Raw genomic sequence first — 24522 nt, forward strand, 5'->3', positions numbered from 1 at the left:
GGCAGTGGACTGGCCTTCGTCAGGCACTGCCATGATGGTAGTACTGTGCAGCGCCATAAGATACCAATGTCTGTGTCATTACCAGGACATTTAATTGCAGTGCCTGGAAATTACTATCTAATGATACACACGCCAAAACTGTTGGCTTTATTAATGCTTCTTTTTAACAGGACTTCAGTGCAAGGAACAGATATAAATACAGTGGCCGAAGGCACATATCAGTAAGGCATTTTTATTACACACCTAGTGCATTTACAGCTGCAATTATGCCATGAGTTCTCAAAGGACTGATTAGAATAACACTGCCAGGCCAAAGTTTGATGTTACTGCTTGATAGAGATATCTCATTTAGATCTCAGGAGGATGTGTTTTGGGCAGGTACAGGCAAGCACTGGATGGGAACGGCCATAGGGATTAGCATGGTCATGAGCAGTCGGTGGGTGGGTAAATATGATATGATATGATATGATATGGCATTTATAACGCGTCTATACACAAGTGTTTCGAGGCGCAACAAGGCAAGGGAGGGGGAACAGAGGGAAGACAGACAACATTCCTGCTAGGCCAGGTGTCATTCAGATTGCGCAAGTGCAGGGGAAAGGGAAAAGTGAGGAGAAGGGAGAGGGAAAAGTGCAGTACAGGGATAGTAGAATACATAAGATAAATAAAATGGGCAGATGGTGGCAAGTGCAAGATAAGAGCAACTTAAGTGCTGGTGGGGGGACTGTAGGGATACAGAGTAACAGACCCCATGTGCGGGGGTTGCCAGGGAGGCAGTGCAGGTGTGCCTGGGCCCAAGATTAGAACGAGTGGCCAGCCAGGTAATCAGTGCAGTTTCAACCAGGAATTCAGCAGGGGAGAGGGGGTGTGGGATGTTTTTACCCATGCATCCAAGCCCTACCATAAAACTGTGCAGTGCTGGCATGGGAAACATCATGATGGCCAGAACTCCCCAGAGAGTGCACAGGGAAAACATGAAGAATAGGCTGCCACCCATTTCTGCCTATGTTGTGAGCACAGGAGGACACTGCCTAAAACCACCATTGGGCTACACACACAATAGCCTGAAACCATTGGGAATGGCAATGCTGATTGCCAAAAAGCAACTCAGAACTGTGGGGAGTTCATTTTCTTAATCCCAAAAATGGTTGCATTACCAGTACTCACCACTATCAGAAAGCCGGCGTTTTAAAACCACCGGACTTTTGTGTAAAACTGAACAAATGAAACAAAACCAGACCAAGGAAAGACTTGCTAAGAGGTGGATACAATGTAAAACTATATTCTGAAATGACTTGAAGGAAATAATTATTTAATGTATAGGTAAAAATTGTCAGTTTGATTTGAATGTAGAAAACTGGGAACAAAAAGTGACATTTAGCTGAAACCTGGCTTAATGAAACTGAATTCTGCCTGACAACTACCCCCGACAGGAGTTGAAACTGGATCAACAGCCACTCTTCCCAGGCCTAGCTGCATCCTGCTGCCCCTTGCCAAAAGGAGTTCACCTCTCTGATTAGATTAGGGGTGGAGCACCTGGGAACTGGAAGGGACAGAACAATGCAACTTCCTTGACTCAGGCAAATGTTATATTGGGGGCATCGTAAAATAGCTTCCTCTTGGGAGAAACTGGGGGCAGCTGTGCCTCTGTGAACAAGCTGGCTTGGGGAAAGTGGATAAACCAGTTATTCCACCCTGTGATGTGGGAAGCCACACCCCTTTTTTGACCAGAGCATAATTTTAAAAAGATAGATAACTCATAGTGCGGACTTGTCAGAATTATATAAGTAATATCATTATTTTTGTGATTTGTCTGTGAACATTTTAAGAGGCGTTAGGACCCTGTGGTGTATTCTGGGGGGTTGCTAGCGGAAAATAGGGTCTCACTCCAAATGTATGCATGTTAAAAATCTGACACTTTATCATCTGTAACCCATATCCCTGGTGCACATTTGTGTAAAATCTGGAAAGGTTTAGAGGTCGTTATCTGGATGAAAAGGGGAGAATTCTGTCATCAGTGGACACAACATCGTACAAAGACAGAGATCGGATGGTTTGGTGCTACAGAAAATAGGTTAACTGGACCTATAATATTAGAAAAATGGTACATAGATAAATATGTATTTGGGTCAGAAATAGATTTGTGTGCAATCTGACAAGGAGAGGTTCCTCTGACCATAAAACCTACAGCATCACTCTGACTCACATTTCCTTCCCCCAATCAAGGGAGAGAGGAGGAATTGGCCAATGATAAGTGAGAGGGGCAGGTTTAGTTATGACCAACGCACACACCCACTTTCCAAAACACATAAAAAGAGACTGCTGGGACAGGTAGAGACATTCAATTCCATTTGCTGCGAAGCATGCTGACCGACGACTTCACATCCAGAGATCCAGACTTCAAATCCATCAATCTCCAGAACCTGTAGCAGAAATTAACTCCAGAATTTGTAGCAGAGAGGCCTGAATCCACCAGCTGAATCCTCTTCAGCAGGCCTCAAAACTAACCAAACTATTCAACAGCCGGGCGAGCTGTTTGAAGTTTTGCCGAGAATTTTTGCAAGAACCTGTAGCAGTACCCAGAAAGCAGTGTTACATCCAGAATCCAGAGAGGCTAGACCAGCAGAGCAGAGCTGACCCAGATTGCTGTGAGCAGAACCGGTGCCTGATTGACCCGCCGAGCAGAAAGAACCGCAGCCGGACGTGTTGACCAGATCCGTGACAAGGCCTAGTTCAAATTTATATTGCGAGTACCTAGCAGAACTGTGCAGAACCAATCTCTTAGTTAAAATAATCTAATCAAACTATTTTAACCTAAGTAGAAATGCCCCCTAGAAATCGTGTCATCTGTCATTTTTAAAGCTGCACAACTGTCACCTGTCAATTCTGCTGCTGCAAGCTGTCACCTGTCATTTTGAGTTTACTTTAAATCCGAAAAACTACCTTTATTTAATCGTCCGTATCTCTGCAACCGTTTGGGCTAGGAACGAAATTTTCCCGTAATCGCGAGACACGCACTTGCGAAATTTACCGCGATTTGCGATTTGGCACGATTTCTTCATCTGTAGAAATCAGCAGCTTTTTGCTTCTCTTTGCTAAAATTCGTTTGCAATCTGCTAATCATTAATAGAGTATTGTTAAAGTGAGCCTGAACTAATATAAAGTAGCCATCACCTACCCTGAACCTCTAGAGGGAATTAAAAGCAATTTTAGCACCTTTTCACTTCCTTGCAAACCACATTAAAGTAATTCGCCTGTGTTTAAAATTCATCCCTGTTTTCCCTAAACTTGCAGGGAGAACTGAAACTGTGTATTGCATTACAAAGTGTGATTTGTTGGGATTCTTGAAGACTGTGTGCTCTCCTTCCATTTCTGGTATTGCATAGGGGGGGAGTGAATTGTCAAAAGAAAAAGTGATCATATTACCTTTTGCTAAAATCATAACAAGTTATTTCTGTACTGCATTTTATTCCACCTTGCGTTTCCTTGAACCATATAAAGCATTCTTTCCCACCTTGTTCTTCTGTTCCTATTCATAGTTACCTCTTGCTGATTACTGCTCATATTCACAAGTGTAATATCCATTATCAATTTATTTATAGAAGTGTGATATATATATTGTTTACATTTTCAAATAAACCTTTTAATTTGCAAAACAAACCTACTTCTTGGCTCAGTGGGGTCAGGGGGATTCTAAGAGGGGGGTGTTATACAAGGGTTGTCATCCAGAGTACTGAACTGAATATAAAAATAAATCAATAAGGGTTTTCCTCAGCATCCCAGACTAGGCATTGACTTAGCTGTAGTGTTGATTGAATATCGCTTACAAAAGTGGGGGCTCGAGCCGGGATATTCTGGGTTAGATTTACCACTTGTGCAGATTAATACAGTGTGCCAACTGACCAGATACACATATCCCGTTAGATCACCACGCTTTTTTACACTGTGAAAGCATCCCTCAAAGGAACGCTCTAAGGAAACGGTCTGTTTTGCAAAATAAAATACAAACTTCTGTAAGTCAGGAAGGAACTCAAATTCCAGAATGACGACCTTGGTAGATATGAAAATAGCCAGAGAGCACTTCTTACATAAGCTATTTGTGAGAGGTGAGTGGACTCATCAGGACCAAACGGTCTGGTTGCAGGCAATCGCGCAACAGGTCACTGAAACAGGGTCAGATATATGGGGAGATCATGGTCCCCTACATGTGGCCCTGAGTGAACTATATATGACCCCTAAAGCCAAAGATGAACATAATAAGATTGCCAGGATAGCGGCATATTTGTATCTATATATGGGAGCCATGCAGGACAAATGTGCTGAAGGCCAAGATCTGGCAAATAGGCAACAGATGGCGTTAGAGAAGGCCCAATCTGATCTGGACTCTTCTGAGCAGAGGCTGCTCAGGAGCCAGGAGTCAGAAAAGGACAGCAGACAGTACATCACTAAAATAAAGGAGGATATGGATGTGCTGCAACAGGAAAAGGCGGACCAGGATACCAGATTTCTGGCCTTGCAGAAGGAGTACCAAGAAGGTTTGGACTCCCTACTGCAGAGCCAGAAAAAGCTGGAGCAACAATTAGATTTCAATAGGGCATGTGCCGAGCAGGTAGTCACCCTGCAAAGCCACCTAGATAGGGAGAAGGCAGAGAGCAATAAACTGATTTTGAAAGACCTGGATACCCAGGCAGAGTTTGACCAGGAGCGCCAGAAAGCTGGTGCCTTCCAAAGGCAAAGGGACGACCTGGCGGCACAGATGCAGGCTCTTAGTCAGGAAAGGGATACCTTAGGCCAGGAAGTCTGCCACTTAAAAAGGAAAATGGAAGAAAATCACCTGGCCCTCCAGGGACTGGGTGACCTCCAAAAAGAACACCAGAACTTGTTAGAGCAAACCAGGAGGGTGGAGGATGCTCTGGCAAGAAAGGAGCAGGCCAATAGGGACACAGCTCAGGAGGTAACCCTCCTGCAGCAGAGACTGGCCCAGTACTCCAAGACCAATCAGGAGGCACAGAGAGAAAATGAGGCTCTCTGTCAGCACAATGATAGGCTCCAGCAACAGGTAGCGATGCAGGAGAGACTGTTAGAGTCTAGTAAGGCCTTAACTGAGGAACTGAAAGCACAGGCTGTTGCATTGCAACAGGGAGCAGGGGCTGATAGAGACGAGGTGCGCTGGGAAAGGGAAACGCCTGAGCATAACCTCAGGAGCCCTGGTACTAGAGGCCTTCATCTCTCCCAGTCCCTGGACTCTGCCACGCACATGAGCCTAGGGCCACGGAGATGGCGGATTACTATCCAGCTAGAAGTATGGGTCTCATAGGCCAGTACCTCCCAGGAATGGATGGGCGGGCATCCGGGTATGGGCACCCAAGCACAGTGCAATTTAGTGGGGAACCCCAGGAGAGTAGGCCCATTAAGGCCATCCTGAAAACCTCTGCCCAGTTAGGTCAGGGGGGGGGTACCCATCAAATCCTGGCAGCAAGGAGGGGTCTGAAGACTCCTCTGAGCATTACAGGACACAGGAGACCAGGTCCCCACATTCTGCCAGCCATTCCCAGGCTCGCAGAATCCGGGAAAACCTGGAAGATCAGACGGGCACCTCTGGGAGCAGCGCTTCTGAGTCGGAGGATGAATGGACCAGGGTTACCCGAACCAAAAAGGCCAATAAGGCAAAAAGGGCCTTGCTTAAGGACCCATTGAAACAAATAAAGGCAATAAGGAGTGTCATCACGCCTTATCATAAGAACGCCAAGTATTCTGTTTGGGAACACTTGGAGCTCTATGAGCAAATGATGGAGACTTTCCATTTGAAGGACAGCCAAAGCTGTATTCAATATGTAAAGTGGACCTTCTCACCAGAATACTCCAGTTTCTTTGCGGGGCTGGAGGATCAAAACCATTCAAGGTGGTCCACATACAGGGCGGCCATCTTGAAACATTTTTCTGTGCACAGAAATCCTCAAGAGGCTCGCAAGGCAGCCTACAATTTGCAATGTGGGGAGGATCAGGCCCCACAAGAGTTTGTGCAAGAATTAAAGCGTGCTTTTGCGCAGACCACCAGAAGGGTGCGCACGGATAGCAGAGAATTTATCAATACGTTTTTCCATGCCTTACCCAAATACATAATGACCCAGCTCGTGAGAGATTTTCATGAGAAAAGATCTTTAGACTGGGTCATTGAACAGGCTACCCGGATCTATGAGGTGCAGAAGCCCATCGAAAATAAAAATAACGCGCCGAAAAACCACAAAACCAACAGCACCCCTGCTGCTGCTAAGGTGGCAGAGGTAAAGGTTGCCCCTGTTTTAGATTTGGAGATGGGGGGGCCTAAAAACCTGCCTGCACCAAATAATTCACAGCCCAGAAGGCCCTTGGGCCAGTCACAGACAGGGAGTCGAGGAGGTAGTCCCACAAATGGGGTCCCCCGCTCACCTGACTATATAAGTGTCATGATGCCCGCTCCCGGGGAGCCGGTTCAAGCCCTGCGTCCCCGAAAGCAGACATCCAGTCCCCAAGGAAGGACCCAGCAACCCCATATAGGGGCCCTTTGGACAGTGTCCTGGCGCCTATGGCGCCAGGCTCATAAAAGACACCAGTCCTGGCGCCATAGGCGCCAGGCTCATTACGGAAGTGCTTGGGTGCACTTACCTGATGCAGACCATGCTGCAGGATCCCAGCCTCCTTGAGGCCTGAAAGGAACTACTTTACCTGTGGGACTAATTTACCATACGGGTGTGGTCGGGGAAGGATACATACCTGATTGGAGGAAGGATACATACCTGGAACTTCTTCCAAGGCTATTTAAACCCCACCCGAACAGCCACACGTGCTTCGCGTTGTTCTGCATCTAGCAGCTGGACGCTCACCGTGTCTGCTCCTGCATCCTGACTTCTGCCACACCTGCCAGCATCCTGGATCACCTGCAAAGGAAGAGAAGAAGAGAACAGAAGAAGGAAGAGTCCTTACCTGCTAAATCCGCATCCCAGAGACATCTCGCCGACAATCCTGAAAAGGAAGACTTTTATTTAAAAGCTCATCGCGTCGATCGCTGCAGCGCCGCATTCCACTCACCATTACAGGGCGCCTCCATGTTCAGCAGCGATCATCCGGATTCGCAGTCACGCCCCAGCGCCTAGGGAGAAAAAGACCAGAACAAAAGGTGAGAGAGAGAAGGGAATAAGGAAAGCTAAATCTCCATGTTAAGACTTACCTGTTGATTCATTCCCTCTTCATTTCGGGTCCGCGCCGCATCCTGGCATTTCCGGACCCCGGCCCCTAAGGGGAAAAAGAGACATCAGCGTTAATGAGCGAATGAAAAGATATTACCAAAAAACGCTCATTAAAGACTTACCTGATTTCTACAAGGATTTCACCTCTCATCTCGGTCGGTGCCTGTTCCCCGGCATTCCGTACCCCAGCCCCTATGGGGAAAAAGACACTAGCATTAGTACATTAATGCATGGACACAAGGGGAACCTCTTATCAAAAAAACTTACCTGGAAGCCAAGCAAGTTTGGTTCTCACCAATCCGAAAATCCAGTGAAGTAACTGGATACCAACGCGCCCCTGCATCAGAAGCAGGATGGAGAGCTCGTCCTTCCAGACCCTAAGGTGAGACGCTACGAGGGATCACACAGAAGGGTTTCGAGGAGGGTGAGAGGGGAAAGTGGGAGGCTGATTGCATTACCCCGCAGACAGTTAATCCCCTATTTTCGCCTACAGAAGGATACTTCTGCGAGCCAGACAAGCCAGATTTGGGGGCCCGGTCCAGTCCGTCTTCCGAACCCTGCGCATCACCTTAGAAGAGGTCACAGCAGCGCGAACCAGGCCAGCGCCTCCGTGGGAGTCAGGTGAGCATTACAGAACGCGAAGCCTTCCTACAAATTCCCACCCAGGCGCTATGGAAAGTTCTGAGACTGATCAGTTGGCCCAATTACTGGGGGAATTACGGGCCGAAGTACATGCCGCTCGTCAAGAGACTAATGCCCTCAGGAGGGAATTAATAATATCAAAGGAAAGAACTGATGACCTGGCCAGACAGCTTTTGCAAGGTCAAGCTGGGCAAACTCCTCTACCCGGTTCCGGAGGGAACCCCGCTCCTGTGGTTTCCAGTAACCCTGTGCAGATTAATCTACCTGGAAACATGCCGCTGGCCCCACCCGAACGCTTTGCTGGGGACCCCAAACGATTCGCCGTATTCATGAATCACTGTCGTTTGCACTTCCTATGCAGACCTGGGGCCTTCCCTAATGATCAGACCAAGGTAGCCTTTGTATTGTCATATCTCAGCGGCTGCGCTGCCGACTGGTAAGTTCCACTGGTTACTCAAGATGACCCGATTCTCTGTGATTTTCAAAGGTTTCAAGCAAGCATGGAAAGGTTATTTGCTCGACACTCTCAGGGGCAGGCTCTGGATGACGAACTTCTATCCCTGCGACAGGGCAATCAGGACCTCCTATCCTATATTGCAACCTTTAATAGACTAATTGTGGAAACGGGATGGCCAGAGGATAAAAGAGTCACGTTGTTTTATCGAGGCCTACGCGGAGAACTTAATGATGTCTTGGCCCAAGTTGTAAATCCGCCCCAAAAATGCACAGAGTATATAGACTTAGTGGTCCAATTGGATCACAGACTTCAAAACAGAAAAGCAGATCGGTCCAGGTTTGAGACCCGCGTGTTGGTCAAGACCCATGCTAATCCCAAGGGAGTTGATGTCTCTGAGCCTATGCAAATTGGAGGAGTTAAAGGACCCTTAACTCAAAAGGAACATGAAAGGAGGCGGCAGTTAAAATTAGGTCTTTATTGTGGGAATTCTGGACACTTTCTACGAGATTGCCCGGCAAAACCGCCCCGAAAGGTGGTAGGAGCCGCTGATAAAAACCATGAAGACTCTGTTTCGGGAAACGACTCCGCCCGACAAGTGTAGGGGTCCGCTTGCCGAGCTTGAAAACGAACTCTCAGACCTCTCATTTCATTGTGCCAATGGTTCTCGTAGATCCAGAACAGCCTAAGCGGTTGCATGCAATAAAGGCATATATCGATAGTGGGGCTATTGGAAACTATGTGGATCGTGAATTGGTCTCTAGGATTAACCTCCCTCTCCGTCCTAAAATCAGCAAAGATGTCATCACCACAGTCGATGGAACTGAAATTGCCTCTGGACCGGTAACACATTCCACTACTGAGGTGACTCTTATTGGTCCCGACGGCCATCGGGAGGGTGTTGTGTTTGATGTAATCAAGGCTCCACAGTTTCAGGTTATTGTTGGAATCCCTTGGTTAGAGACACATAATCCTCAAATTGATTGGCGAGCTAAGAGAATAACCTTCCCGGATTGTACACAAACCTGCTACCCAGAAAACCTGAAGATTAATCTAGCATCTGTAACCTCTGCCTCCATGCAACTACCTCCGGAATACCAAGACTTTCAGGACGTCTTCCAAAAGGAACAAGCCAACACGTTACCTCCTCACAGATCGTACGATTGCCAAATCGATCTGGTGCCCGGTGCACAACCCCCTTGTAGCCGGATTTATGCCCTTACCGAACCTGAGAATCTGCATTTGAGACAATATTTGGATCAATACCTAGCTAATGGTTTTATTCGCCCGTCAAAGTCCCCGGCATCCTCGGCTTTGTTCTTCGTGCCCAAAAAAGAAGGCGACCTTAGAACTTGTATCAATTACCGCGCATTGAACCAGATAACTTTGCATATACACCAAGTTAGATCTCCGGGGGGCTTATCATCTGGTACGAGTTAAAGAAGGCGACGAATGGAAAACTGCCTTCCGTACTAAATACGGATTATTCGAGTACCAGGTGATGCCTTTCGGATTGTGTAATGCGCCGGCTGCCTTCCAATACTTCATGAATGATGTCCTTCGGGAACTCATCGATGTTTGTGTTGTCGTATATATCGATGACATTCTGGTGTACTCCTCTTCGGAATCTGATCACAGAAAACACGTCAGGGCAGTACTTGAAAAACTGCGCCAACACAAACTATTTGCTAAATTGGAGAAATGTGTTTTCCATACCACAGAAGTCGAGTTTCTAGGTTTCATCCTGACACCCAAAGGAGTCCGAATGGACTCAAGAAAAGTGAATGCCATCTTCAAATGGCCATCACCTAGCTCTGTAAAAGGGGTTCAAAGCATGCTCGGCTTTGCCAATTTCTATCGCAGGTTTATCCCGGAATTTTCACGCGTGGTACAACCCATTACTGCACTCTTGAGGAAAAATAAACGTTTTGAATGGTCTGAAGAAGCCGAGCAGGCCTTTCAGGATTTAAAAGCTAACTTTACCTACGCACCTATATTGAAACACCCGCGTCCAGATCTCCCTTATGTCGTCGAGACTGACGCATCCAGCCTAGCCATGGGAGCTGTCCTGTCCCAAAGAGTTCCCGAAACCAACCAACTGCATCCCGTAGCATTTTGGTCCAGAAAATTCTCAGCACCCGAGGTTAATTATGCAATCACGGACAAAGAACTGCTAGCCATTAAGTCCGCTTTTAAAGCCTGGCGGCATTATCTGCTTGGCGCTCGACATACAATCACAGTGATCACTGATCACCGGAATTTACAGTATTTGAAAACCGCCAAGGCTCAGTCATCACGGCAGCTCTGATGGGCTTTGTTTTTCGCTGAATTTGATTTCGTGATTACCTATCGACCTGGCTGCAAGAATGGCAAAGCAGACGCCTTATCCCGAATTGGAATGGGAGAATCTGATACAAACTCAGAACCAGGACCAATAATTCCCGAACAGAGGATTCTAGGCATGACTTCATTACAGACGCTTGAAGACATTCAAGCCAGAGTGAAACAACTCCTGGACCCTACAACCTTACAGGTTTGGATACAAAAGGGATCAGACTTTACCATAGATAATGGTTTACCTTATTTCCAAGGACGCTTATTCCTGCCACATAAGGAATTACACGAACTAGTTATTTCCGGTTATCATGATGCATTAATAGAGGGACACCCCGGTATTGCCAAGACACAGGAAAAGGTGAAACGACAATTTTGGTGGCCCTCTTGGCGAAAAGATGTTAAATCTTTTGTGATGTCCTGTGGTGTTTGCGCCCAAAATAAAAGTTAAAAGAAAAGACCAGCCGGTCTCCTTCAACCTCTAGACATACCGCCAGCACCCTGGCACACCCTATCAATGGATTTTATTACGGACCTGCCTCCTTGTTCGGGGTACAATACTATTCTGGTAATTGTGGATTTGTTTTCCGAAATGGCCCACTTTATTCCTTTGAAAGGTTTACCTTCAGCTTCTGTCCTAGCCAAAGAATTCCTCGAAAATATTGTTCGGCTACCTGGATTCCCATCTATACTAATCTCTGACCGGGGAAGCCAATTCATTTCCCACTTCTGGCGCAAATGTTGTCAAATGGCGCAGATCGGCGTAAGATTATCGACCAGTCACCACCCTCAGACCGATGGTCAGACCAAGAGGACAAATCAGACCCTTGAGCAATACTTACAGTGTATGTTACAGCAATCTGAAAGCAACTGGAAAGACATTCTTTGGATAGCCGAATACGCATATAATAATTCAGTACACTCTGGAACTGGCCACAGTCCTTTTTATACTTTGTTTGGGCATCACCCTCGAACTTCAAACCTTGACTCACCTCAGAACCTCGGAATGCCTGCAGTAGAACATCTGCATTCTACAATTACCCAAGCCTTCAAAGAGGCAACTACGCATTTACAACAAGCCAAGAGAAAATACAAGGAGAATGCTGATCTACATCGGAGTGAAGCACCTCCGTATCAGATTGGGGATCAAGTGTGGTTAGCTACCAGATATTTACCACTCAAAGGGCCTCGAACTTTTAACCCAAAATATCTGGGACCTTATTCTATTACGGCAATAATTAACCCAGTGGCTGTTAAACTTGATTTACCAGCTAGTATGCAAATTCACCCTGTTTTTCATGTGTCACTTCTGAAACCAGTGGTACCCGGAACCCGACTACTCAAACCTCCAGAACCTATTCTAATAGATGGGGAGCCCAAATTCGAAGTGAAGAACATTTTAGACTCAAAAATGTTTAGGTCAAAACTGTTCTACCTAATTGATTGGAAGGGGTTCGGACCTCAGGAGAGGTCGTGGGAACCCAGCGACCATGTGCATGCACCTCGATTAGTCAGGAAATTCCACCGACTCTTCCCAGACAAACCAAAACCCCCGGAGGGAACAACCTTGGGAGGGGCCTTGGGGGGGAGTGCTGTCATGATGCCCGCTCCCGGGGAGCCGGTTCAAGCCCTGCGTCCCCGAAAGCGGACATCCAGTCCCCAAGGAAGGACCGAGCAACCCCATATAGGGGCCCTTTGGACAGTGTCCTGGCGCCTATGCGCCAGGCTCATAAAAGACATCAGTCCTGGCGCCATAGGCGCCAGGCTCATTATGGAAGTGCTTGGGTGCACTTACCTGATGCAGACCATGCTGCAGGATCCCGGCCTCCTTGAAGCCTGAAAGGAACTACTTTACCTGTGGGACTAATTTACCATACGGGCGTGGTCGGGGAAGGATACATACCTGATTGGAGGAAGGATACATACCTTGAACTTCTTCCAAGGCTATTTAAACCCCACCCGAACAGCCACACGTGCTTCGCGTTGTTCTGCATCTAGCAGCTGGACGCTCACCGTGTCTGCTCCTGCATCCTGACTTCTGCCACGCCTGCCAGCATCCTGGATCACCTGCAAAGGAAGAGAAGAAGAGAACAGAAGAAGGAAGAGTCCTTACCTGCTAAATCCGCATCCCGGAGACATCTCGCCGACAATCCTGAAAAGGAAGACTTTTATTTAAAAGCTCATCGCATCGATCGCTGCAGCGCCGCATTCCACTCACCTTTACAGGGCGCCTCCATGTTCAGCAGCGATCATCCGGATTCGCAGTCACGCCCCAGCGCCTAGGGAGAAAAAGACCAGAACAAAAGGTGAGAGAGAGAAGGGAATAAGGAAAGCTAAATCTCCATGTTAAGACTTACCTGTTGATTCATTCCCTCTTCATTACGGGTCCGTGCCGCATCCTGGCATTTCCGGACCCCGGCCCCTAAGGGGAAAAAGAGACATCAGCGTTAATGAGCGAATGAAAAGACATTACCAAAAAACGCTCATTAACGACTTACCTGATTTCTACAAGGATTTCACCTCTCATCTCGGGTCGGTGCCTGTTCCCCAGCATTCCGTACCCCAGCCCCTATGGGGAAAAAGACACTAGCATTAGTACATTAATGCATGGACACAAGGGGAACCTCTTATCAAAAAAACTTACCTGGAAGCCAAGCAAGTTTGGTTCTCACCAATCCGAAAATCCAGTGAAGTAACTGGATACCAACGCGCCCCTGCATCAGAAGCAGGATGGAGAGCTCGTCCTTCCAGACCCTAAGGTGAGACGCTACGAGGAATCACAGAAGGGTTTCGAGGAGGGTGAGAGGGGAAAGTGGGAGGCTGATTGCATTACCCCGCAGACAGTTAATCCCCTATTTTCGCCTACAGAAGGATACTTCTGCGAGCCAGACAAGCCAGATTTGGGGGCCCGGTCCAGTCCGTCTTCCGAACCCTGCGCATCACCTTAGAAGAGGTCACAGCAGCTCGAACCAGGCCAGCGCCTCCGTGGAAGTCAGGTGAGCGTTACAATAAGTCCCCGCTACAAGGGAAACTGACCAATCCTGGGTTATGTGTGGACTCCTCCAGATCAAGGGGGGGGATCCAGCCAAGCACCTAACCCAGGGAACTTCCCTCCCAACTTCCCACAGGAGGGCAGAAATTCTCCAAATCCTGGGCAGAACTTTTTCCCCAGGTATCCACCCAATTTCCAGCCCCAAAATCATCCATCCTTCTTTCCCCAATTGCCTGAGCCCAGACAACCTAATCCGGGAGAGGAGAGGCCAAGGGTAGAGGAGTACCAAAATCTTCCCAACCAGGGGTACTACCAGAGAAGGGATAGCTACCCTTCCCGGGATCAGCCCAGGGGAGGAAATAGAGCCCCGTATCAGCCTGAACGGGTTTCACAACTTGAGCGCCAGGTCCAAAATATAGCACGAGATCTGGGTCACATACTGAGGGCTCAACAGAACCCTCAGATGAGCATGCCACCGCAGAATGCCCCAAACTCTGGACCTGGTGCTCCAGAACAATGACGGGGGCAGCACCCCGATAACCCACTGGTTCCCAGGGAGGAGGCACAAGGGGAAGGGGGGTGTAAAGCCTTGGAGGAAGCTTCCTTCCCAACTTGTAAACAGCCCCTGGAAAACCAGGAACCGGAAACAAAATCTCCTGCCCTTGAAAGCCTGCCTCCCAAGGAGCAGAGGGGGGGTAGGAGAAACAAAGGACCCAAACAGACCCACTTTGTGGAGGAGGTACAGGTCTTCCAATTTGAGGGAGAGGGATCCTCAGAAGATCCTGGGAAAAGGATCTTCTCCTTCAGAGATGGGGGAACTCCTCCCAAGGAAAAATGGGTCCCAAGGGATGCCAATCCTGACTGGGGAGATGTGGAGACTGAGCTACCGCCGCCCATCATCTCATCCCAGAACCGACAATACCAAAATCCCAAGGGTCAAACCCATCCTGATGACTGCCTCCAAAAAGGGCGGGGTTGCCCAGAACCGGAACCAGGTGAACCCACAATGGCTCTGATCTCCAGTTGCCAACTTTTTCTTTCAGATTCCCAAGGCTCTCCACAGAATTCTGCCCAAATCTCTTCGCTAGCAATGTCCAAAACCAGAAAGTTAGCCCACCAGTTGTCCAAAAATGTGCATTATCTGTGCCCCCTTGAGGAGAAGGAGGGAAGATACTATGCCCCGGTACAAGTACAGGGTAAGGGTACAATTTTGGCACTGGTGGACACTGGATCCCAAGCTACCCTTCTGTCCAAGAGGGCCTTTGAGGAACTAAATGCAGGAAGGGGGGAGAATTACCGAATTCCTCTCACCTCTCTTCCTAGACAACTGCAGAACTTTGACGGGAAGGAAATTCCCGTTGAGGGGACTGCAGACTTGGACATTAAAATTGGGCGACACAAGGTGAAACACCCGGTCATAGTAGTGACTCCAGAGGGCACCCCTTGTTTACTAGGGAATGACCTCCTGAGAAGGTTGTCACCCCTAATAGATTGTGTAAACAAGGTCCTCTGGACCCAGACTAGCCGACCAATAAAATTAAAACAGAGTGTCAACCATGTTAGTTTAAACGACACCTGCCACATGGTTGAACAAAAATCTGACCAAGTAGAATTTCACTTCCAGAACAACCGAACTCCAGACGTGACAGTAATAGCAGTAGGACAACAGACTGGTGATGGGGGGTCCTCTCTATTTCTGAAAATCAACCTTCCTTCCAGTTTAAGGTGGTATTCCACACTGGAAGGAAACACCCTGAAATTCTTTACTAATCCACAATCAGAAACTCCCACTCCTATAGTCCAGAAAGATGTGAAATCAGCTCAGAGCCTGGCTGATATTCAGCAAATTGGAGAGCAGTTGTTCATCCCTGTTCAGTTAAATGATGGGAAGGACTCTGGTCTCGCTCGAGTGTGTGTGAACAACGGTAAGAGCTTCATCAGCGAAGCCATGTTCCGCCAACTCCCAAAAGATCCAGCCATTCCCACATTCAAACTGATAGACAAATGGGAAATGGACCTGGAAGCACCTAATTCCAAACATCTCCTGCCAAGCAGGTGTATGCTCAAAATCTCCATTGGCAACAAGAGCATAGTCCATAATTGTTGGGTCGTGCGAGACGTCACTGCCGCCTTTTACTTAGGCAGTGACATTCTCAATCGCTTTGCCATTAGTTTGGACCTAATAAACTTCAAAGCTTGGTCCCGATTAGCGGATAATCCCATGGGCTTTGATGATCCAGAAAAAGCATTTAGGCCAGCTCAATTGCTACCCTATGCAGTTGAAATTCAGATCAAAGAGGAAGTCACCATCCTAGAAAGGACCCGACAATTCTCCCTAGAAGTGAAAGTTAAAAGACGACAAAAATTAAAAAACCCTGATGCTTATATACATCTAAATGCTTCTCTCCAACAGCAAGGGTTGGGGGTAAACCCAACTCCATTAGTCAACATAGAACATGACACCATTCCAATAGAGGTGGATAACAGCGACTTAAAGAGTATTACCCTAGCCTCAGGCACCATTATTGGAATGGCGATTGATGACCGACATTTCTCCATTGATTTAGGAAATGAACTGTTAGGACTAATCCCCAAGGACTGTTTTGACAGTGACAGTGATGACAATACAACACCAGACAGGATTTTCACCTGGCATGGGGGGAACTTCCTGGTGTACACTTCTTGCCCTTATGGTAAGGAAGATGTGACTTGTGACTTCAGAGGGGATGAGGTGATTTTCCAGGTCCATGAGGGCTGCCTTTCCCACCTGAAGCCTCCAGTCCAAATCAGCACTCTGACCAGGGACTTCTCCACCGAGCTGGAGGAGGCCGCTGAGATAGCCAAACCAGAAGTCTTTCCCGGCTTCAGGCAGATGGTGGAAGAGAGAGTCAACCTAGCTGATGCCTATGTGACTCTGGAACAGAAGCAAAAGTTGAAACAAGTTTTCTTGGATTTTCAAGATCTCTTTGCGGTAGACTCATATGACTGTGGTCGCACCGACATCCACACCACAACAATTCCCACGGACCCTGGAATGACTCCAGTGTTTTTGAAGCAATATCGCTTGCCTCTCGCATCCATGGAGTCCCTTACTGAAATAATTAAGAACCTTGAGTCCCGGGGAATAATCCGTCCAGTCCACAGCACCTTCAATAATCCAGTGCTGGGGATATTGAAGCCAAATGGCCAGTGGAGACTCTGAGCCGACCTTAGGGAGCTCAACAAACGGGTCCATACTTCCGATGGCCTCTGCCCTACATTGACCAAGGGCTGGCCCAGATTCAGGGGTCACAGGTATTCACAGCAATAGACCTGACCAATGGGTACTGGACCGTGCCTGTCAGTAGGGAGGACCAATACAAACTGGCTTTTACCTTTGGGGGCCAGCAGTACACATGGACCCGGACTCCCTTCGGATACCTGAACTCCGGCAATGAATTCAACATTTTCCTACATAAGGCCATGCCCGACCTGGGTGCGAGGGGTAACCTGGCTTATGTAGATGATGTCCTCATCAAAAGTTCATCTGTGGAGGAACAGATAGCGGAGATCCGTTATGTTCTGACACAGTTGAGGGCCGCCGGAGCAAAACTTTCCTTTCAGAAAGCACAGTGGTGTAGAACCTGTGTTAATTTCTTGGGGCATGAGATTACTCCTCAGGGTCTCTGTCCCCAAGAAAAGAAAGTGGAAGCACTCCAGAAACTGAAAGACCCCACAACTCTGCGGGAACTAAGGAGCCTCCTTGGACTGACTAATTACAGCAGAAAGTTCATTGAAGGCTACGCAGAGATCACTAGACCCCTGATTCATCTCTTGAAGGGGGGGGTCAAGTGGGAATGGGGTCCAGAACAATCCGAGGCGGTAAGACAACTCAAAAGAAGCCTCTCACAAGCGCTTTGCATAGCTTACCCTGTCAGAAACAAAGAGTTCTTCCTGGAGACGGGGTTCTCTAATACGTGCTTGACGGCACTATTATACCAAAAGCATGACAAGGTCAATAAAGTAATCTCCTATGTGAGCAAAACTTTATCCTCTGTGGAGGAAAAATCAACCATTGTGAGAAGGCACTCCTGGCAACGGTGTGGGCATTGAAGAATTACCGCCCGTTTATCCAGGGGGAACACATCATAGTGGAGACTCCACACCAGCCTCTGCAATATCTCCAAAGTGACAGAATCCGGGCCGGAAATGTGAGTAATTCCCAAATTACTTCCTGGATTCTGTCAATGCAAGGCTTTCCTGTAGAGGTTAGATATGGCCAAAACAAGAAGAGTCCCCTCGCGCAAGGTCTGGCTGACTTGCATGATTGTGCCAGAGAAAACTGTCTCGAGGACGAAAGTCTAAAAATCAAGGACAACATGGAGGCATACCTTAATTCCCCACACAAAGTCTTTGAAGAAGACAAGTGTGAGGGAATTCCCACTGTCTATGTGTATGGATGCTCGTACCATGTTGACGACAACGGGGAGAAAGAACTGGTGGCTGGCGTAGGGAATGCATGGGTGAATGAGTCACCAGAACCCTCCGCTGGATACAAAATTGGTCCCCGAAGTAGTCAGGTGGCAGAATTGATGGCTGTGCATCAGACCATCCTCACTGCTGTCCAACATCAACTCCATGAACTGGTCATAATCACAGATTCGGATTATGTACGGAACGGGTTCGTGGAGCACCTGGTTAATTGGAAAACCAGAGGCATGTTATGTGCTAATAACAAACCCTTGAAACATGGGAAGTTAATCCAAAACATTGATGATCTGGTCACATCGAATGGGATGACCATCTACTGGAAAAAGATCAAGGGTCATTCCAAAGTAGAGGGACCAGACAAAACTGGAAATTACTTAGCTGATCAGCTGGCCAAAATCGGGACCATCCAAGGGGATCTAATTGAGATTGAGTCCCTGTTGGGGGAAATCCAGGTCACTGCTATCACTAGGTCCCAGACAAATGCTCACAATGATCTTTCAATTGCACAATGGAGTAAGGAGACCCCTGATGCTGATTTAATTACAGCTCAGAAGGGGGATCCAATACTTGGTAAGTTTTATCAACACATTGAGGACCCTGCGAACTTTCCCTTGACGGATACCGATTACATTGGGAAAGAGGACCTTAGAGTGTTGATGAAATGTCCAAAGATGTTCCGGATCCAAGACGGGTTGTTGGTAAGGAAATCCCAAGCTGGCCATGATCAGTGGGTGGTTCCTACCTCATTCCGAAGCCTGATGTTAAGTCACGCCCATGATGCGTCCAGTGCCGGTCATAGGGGGTTTCATACAACACTTGAAATCTTAAATGAGGTTGCATACTGGCCACACATGGGCCAGGATCTCAACCAATATTTGAAGGGTTGTCTTGTGTGTGCACAATTTCAGCCAACATCCCTCACACACCGGGCGCCTCTCCAAAAGAGGGGAATGACACTCCCATGGTCAGATTTACAAATCGACTTTGTAGGCCCCGTGATTCGCTCCGCTAGGGGAAATAAGTACATGTTGACCCTCACATGCTTGTTTACCAAGTGGGTGGAATGTCTCCCGGCCCCAAGTTGCAAGGCAGAAACTGCAGCTGCCCTGATGATTAACCACATCTTTTCCCGTTTTGGTCTACCTCAAAGGATTGAGTCAGACAGGGGTAGCCACTTCACCAGTGAAGTAATGACAAAGATGTGGGAGATACTGGGGGTTAAAAGGAAGCTACACATTGCTTACAGGCCTGCTTCTTCTGGAGCAGTAGAACGCTACAACCGGACAATTGTGAGCATCTTAAAAAAGTTTGTGGCAGATTCTGGGCCAAGTTGGGATATCCGATTACCTCTCGTCCTAATGGCCATCAGATCTACCCCTTCATCTGCAACCAAAATGTCATCATTTGAGTTGATGACGGGACGCAAGATGGTGCTTCCCCAGCATTTGCTCTACAGGACCCAAGAGCAGACACTGATAAATGCCTCCAAAACTCATGAGTATGTGGAGAATTTAAGGAAACACCTTCAACATGCTTTTGCCTATGCTCAGCGGAATCTAGAAAGATCAGCCGAGAGCATGAAAACCCACTACGACCTGAAGACCACCCGGAAGGAATATAAGGTGGGTGATCGGGTCTATCTATACAATTTCCAAAGAAACCAGACCAAACAGAGAAAATTCTTGCCCACATGGAAGGGACCGTTTGAAATTATAGACAAGATCTCCCCTGTTGTCTATAAGATCTGCATCCCCAAAGGCAGACTGGCGGAAGGGGAAGACAAGTGGGTACATATAAATCAGCTAAAGTGTTGCCATCCCAGACACACTCTGCAACAACTGAAGGAGTCCTCTGCAATACCAGAGGGGACCGCTCCAGAGTAATTCAATTCCAACCCTAAAATATCCCACATATAGTCTCTAAAATATTATGATTTGGAAAAAAAATGTCTCATAATTGTATTTTGTTTTGGTTAAAAGAAGGACGCCAATGTTTTGACTATAAAATGTATATGCCACCCCACCATATCAATGGTGGGGAAGAAATGTCTACGAATAGGTATTGCCGCTTTGCTTTATCATCCTAGGAGAGATGAAACCATGGAGACTGACCAAGTAGGACGACCGGGACCGGGAGCAGAGACCCGAGGGGCCCATGGTACCGCCCAATCCTCCCATCAGGACCAGCAAGGAGAACTGATTGATCGACTGGAGGGAGGAAAAGATGCTGAACTGTGCCATCCATGGAATTGGAAGAAGAGGAGGCGAACATCCCAGATCTTGCGAGTTCCATCAGCGAAAGGACAGAATGGCCATCGCAAGAGGGGGGGCTTGTGGGATGTTTTTACCCATGCATCCAAGCCCTACCATAAAACTGTGCAGTACTGGCATGGAAAACATCATGATGGCCAGAACTCCCCAGAGAGTGCACAGGGAAAACATGAAGAATAGGCTGCCACCCATTTTTGCCTATGTTGTGAGCACAGGGGGGCACTGCCTAAAACCACCATTGGGCTACACACACAGTAGCCTGAAACCATTGGGAATGGCTATGCTGATTGCCAAAAAGCAACTCAGAACTGTGGGGAATTAATTTTATTAATCCCAAAAATGGTTGCATTACCAGTACTCACCACTATCAGAAAGCCGGTGTTTTAAAACCACCAGACTTTTGTGTAAAACTGAACAAATGAAACAAAACCAGACCAAGGAAAGACTTGCTAAGAGGTGGATACAATGTAAAACTATATTCTGAAATGACTTGAAGGAAGTAATTATTTAACGTATAGGTAAAAATTGTCAGTTTGATTTGAATGTGGAAAACTGGGAACAAAAAGTGACATTTAGCTGAAACCTGGCTTAATGAAACTGAATTCTGCCTGACAACTACCCCCGACAGGAGTTGAAACTGGATAAACAGCCACTCTTCCCAGGCCTAGCTGCATCCTGCTGTCCCTTGCCAAAAGGAGTTCACCTCTCTGATTAGATTAGGGGTGGAGCACAAGGGAACTGGAAGGGACAGAACAATGCAACTTCCTTGACTCAGGCAAATGTTATATTGGGGGCGTCGTAAAATAGCTTTCTCTTGGGAGAAACAGGGGGGCAGCTGTGCCTCTGTGAACAAGCTGGCTTGGGGGAAGTGGATAAACCAGTTATTCCACCCTGTGATGTGGATAGCCACACTCCTTTTTGACCAGAGCATAATTTTAAAAAGATAGATAACTCATAGTGCGGACTTGTCAGAATTATATAAATAATATCATTATTTTTGTGATTTTTCTGTGAACATTTTAAGAGGCGTTAGGACCCTGTGGTGTATTCTGGGGGGTTGCTAGCGGAAAATAGGGTCTCACTCCAAATGTATGCATGTTAAAAATCTGACACTTTATCATCTGTAACCCATATCCCTGGTGCACATTTGTGTAAAATCTGGAAAGGTTTAGAGGTTGTTATCTGGATGAAAAGGGGAGAATTCTGTCATCAGTGGACACAACATCGTACAAAGACAGGGATCGGATGGTTTGGTGCTACAGAAAATATGTTAACTAGACCTATAATATTAGAAAAATGGTACATAGATAAATATGTATTTGGGTCAGAAATAGATTTGTGTGCAATCTGACAAGGGGAGGTTCCTCTGACCATAAAACCTACAGCATCACTCTGACTCACATTTCCTTCCCCCAATCAAGGGAGAGAGGAGGAATTGGCCAATGATAAGTGAGAGGGGCAGGTTTAGTTATGACCAACGCACACACCCACTTTCCAAAACACATAAAAAGAGACTGCTGGGACAGGTAGAGACATTCAATTCCATTTGCTGCGGAGCATGCTGACCGACGACTTCACATTCAGAGATCCAGACTTCAAATCCATCAATCTGCAGAACCTGTAGCAGAAATTAACTCCAGAATTTGTAGCAGAGAGGCCTGAATCCACCAGCTGAATCCTCTTCAGCAGGCCTCAAAACTAACCAAACTATTCAACAGCCGGGCGAGCTGTTTGAAGTTTTGTCAAGAATTTTTGCAAGAACCTGTAGCAGTACCCAGAAAGCAGTGTTACATCCAGAATCCAGAGAGGCTAGACCAGCAGAGCAGAGCTGACCCAGATCGCTGTGAGCAGAACCGGTGTCTGATTGACCCGCCGAGCAGACAGAACCGCAGCCGGACGTGTTGTCCAGATCCGTGACGAGGCCTAGTTCAAATTTATATTGTGAGTACCTAGCAGAACCAATCTCTTAGTTAAAATAATCTATCCAAACTATTTTAACCTAAGTAGAACTGCCTCCTAGAAATCGTGTCATCTGTCATTTTTAAAGGTGCACAACTGTCACCTGTCAATTCTGCTGCTGCAAGCTGTCACCTGTCATTTTGAGTTTACTTTAAATCCGAAAAACTACCTTTATTTAATCGTCCGTATCTCTGGAACTGTGTGGGCTAGGAACGAATCTAGGCTTTCCAACGAGCCTAGAACCGACTTCCTATACTTTTCCCGTAATCGCGAGACACGCACTCGCGAAATTTACTGCGATTTGCGATTTGGCCCGATTTCTTCATCTGTAGAAATCAGCAGCTTTTTGCTTCTCTTTGCTAAAATTCGTTTGCAATCTGCTAATCATTCATAGAGTATTGTTAAAGTGAGCCTGAACTAATATAAAGTAGCCATCACCTACCCTGAACCTCTAGAGGGAATTAAAAGCAATTTTAGCACCTTTTCACTTCCTTGTAAACCACATTAAAGTAATTCGCCTGTGTTTAAAACTCATCCCTGTTTTCCCTAAGCTTGCTGGGAGAACTGGAACTGTGTATTGCATTATAAAGTGTGATTTGTTGGGATTCTTGAAGACTGTGTGCTCTCCTTCCATTTCTGGTATTGCATAGGGGGGGAGTGAATTGTCAAAAGAAAAAGTGATCATATTACCTTTTGCTAAAATCATAACAAGTTATTTCTGTACTGCATTTTATTCCACCTTGCGTTTCCTTGAAACATATAAAGCATTCTTTCCCACCTTGTTCTTCTGTTCCTATTCATAGTTACCTCTCGCTGATTACTGCTCATATTCACAAGTGTAATATCCATTATCAATTTATTTATAGAAGTGTGATATATATTTTTTAAATTTTCAAATAAACCTTTTTAATTTGCAAAACAAACCTACTTCTTGGCTCAGTGGGGTCAGGGGGATTCTAAGAAGAGGGGGGTGTTATACAAGGGTTGTCATCCAGAGTACTGAACTGAATATAAAAATAAATCAATAAGGGTTTTCCTCAGCATTCCAGACTAGGCATTGACTTAGCTGTAGTGTTGATTGAATATCGCTTACAGGGGAAAGAATGCAGAAGCAAAGAGAAAGGTTTTGAAGTGTTTCCGGAACCAGAGATGGTTCTCCTCAAGTTTCAGGGAGGCAGGAAGGCTGTTCCAGAGGCAGGCCCCTGCTGAAGAGAGAGATCTACCACCAACTCGTTGCTTGGAGAAGCGACTGACCCTGAGGGAGTTGAAGGCGGATGAGCGAAGAGCTTGAGAAAGAAGATATTTGGGAAGAGAGAGTTAAAGGTAATGCAGCGCCAGGCCCCAATAGGCCTTGTGGACAATGCAGAGGGTTTTGAACTTAATCCTCGCAGTCACTGGGAGCCAGTGCAGAGATTTGAGTCCTGGGGAGATACGATCCCTAGGCGTGAGGCCAAGGACAAGTCTCGCAGTCCTGTTCTGGATAAGTTGCAGAGGGCGGAGAGTAAAGGTAGGCAGATTTAGATAGAGGCTGTTACAATAGTCCAGCCTAGAGAGAACCAGGGCTCTGGAGACGGTGAGCTTCTGGGGGAAGGAGAGGAAAGGAAGAATACCTCTGAGGAGGTGTAGCTGGTAGTGTGACTTCTTAGAGATGTCAAGAGATGTGAGGAGAGAAGGAAAGTGTGAAATCTAAGATGACCCCAAGGTTTTTAGCCTTGCAGGTGGGAGCAAGAAGAAGGCCAAGAGATGCCAGCCAGAGAGCTGCAGGGAAGGAGGGAGTGGGTGTGCCATTGTGTAAAATCTCAGTCTTACTGGCATTGAGGCAGAAACAATAACCAATAACCAAACAACACGCACAAGCTGTGTGTCCCTCCTCACAGGTCATCTCTCACCTTTCTGCACTAGTGTTTGGCATGTAGGTAGAACTTAAACACCACCTAATAGCCAAAACTAAAAAAGCCTGCTCATCAACTAGTGCTTGAACAGCTATGACATGTTTAGCACTATCACGTGGGGTTGTAACAAAGTCTTCAATGCAAGGGGATGGCCATTCCTCCTGTTGGGAAACTTTGTGGTTTTTACAACACTATTTATCAGAGGCAAGGGACTTTGCAAGGTTTCCACTGGAAATAGTGAATGAGGTGATATGCCGTGATGTTGGAAATGGCCCGCCACCCA

General features: G+C 46.9%; 1 protein-coding gene across 1 annotated transcript in view; it reads right to left on the reverse strand.

Annotated features, from left to right (window-relative positions):
- Positions 1–24522, reverse strand: part of KIF26B (kinesin family member 26B) — an 876378-nt gene that overhangs the window by 522817 nt on the left and 329039 nt on the right. The window lies entirely within an intron of this gene.

The sequence above is a fragment of the Ambystoma mexicanum genome, chromosome 4q (genome assembly GCF_040938575.1).
Source record: "Ambystoma mexicanum isolate Mex_15411 chromosome 4q, UKY_AmexF1_1, whole genome shotgun sequence".
In the NCBI taxonomy this organism is placed as follows: domain Eukaryota; kingdom Metazoa; phylum Chordata; class Amphibia; order Caudata; family Ambystomatidae; genus Ambystoma; species Ambystoma mexicanum.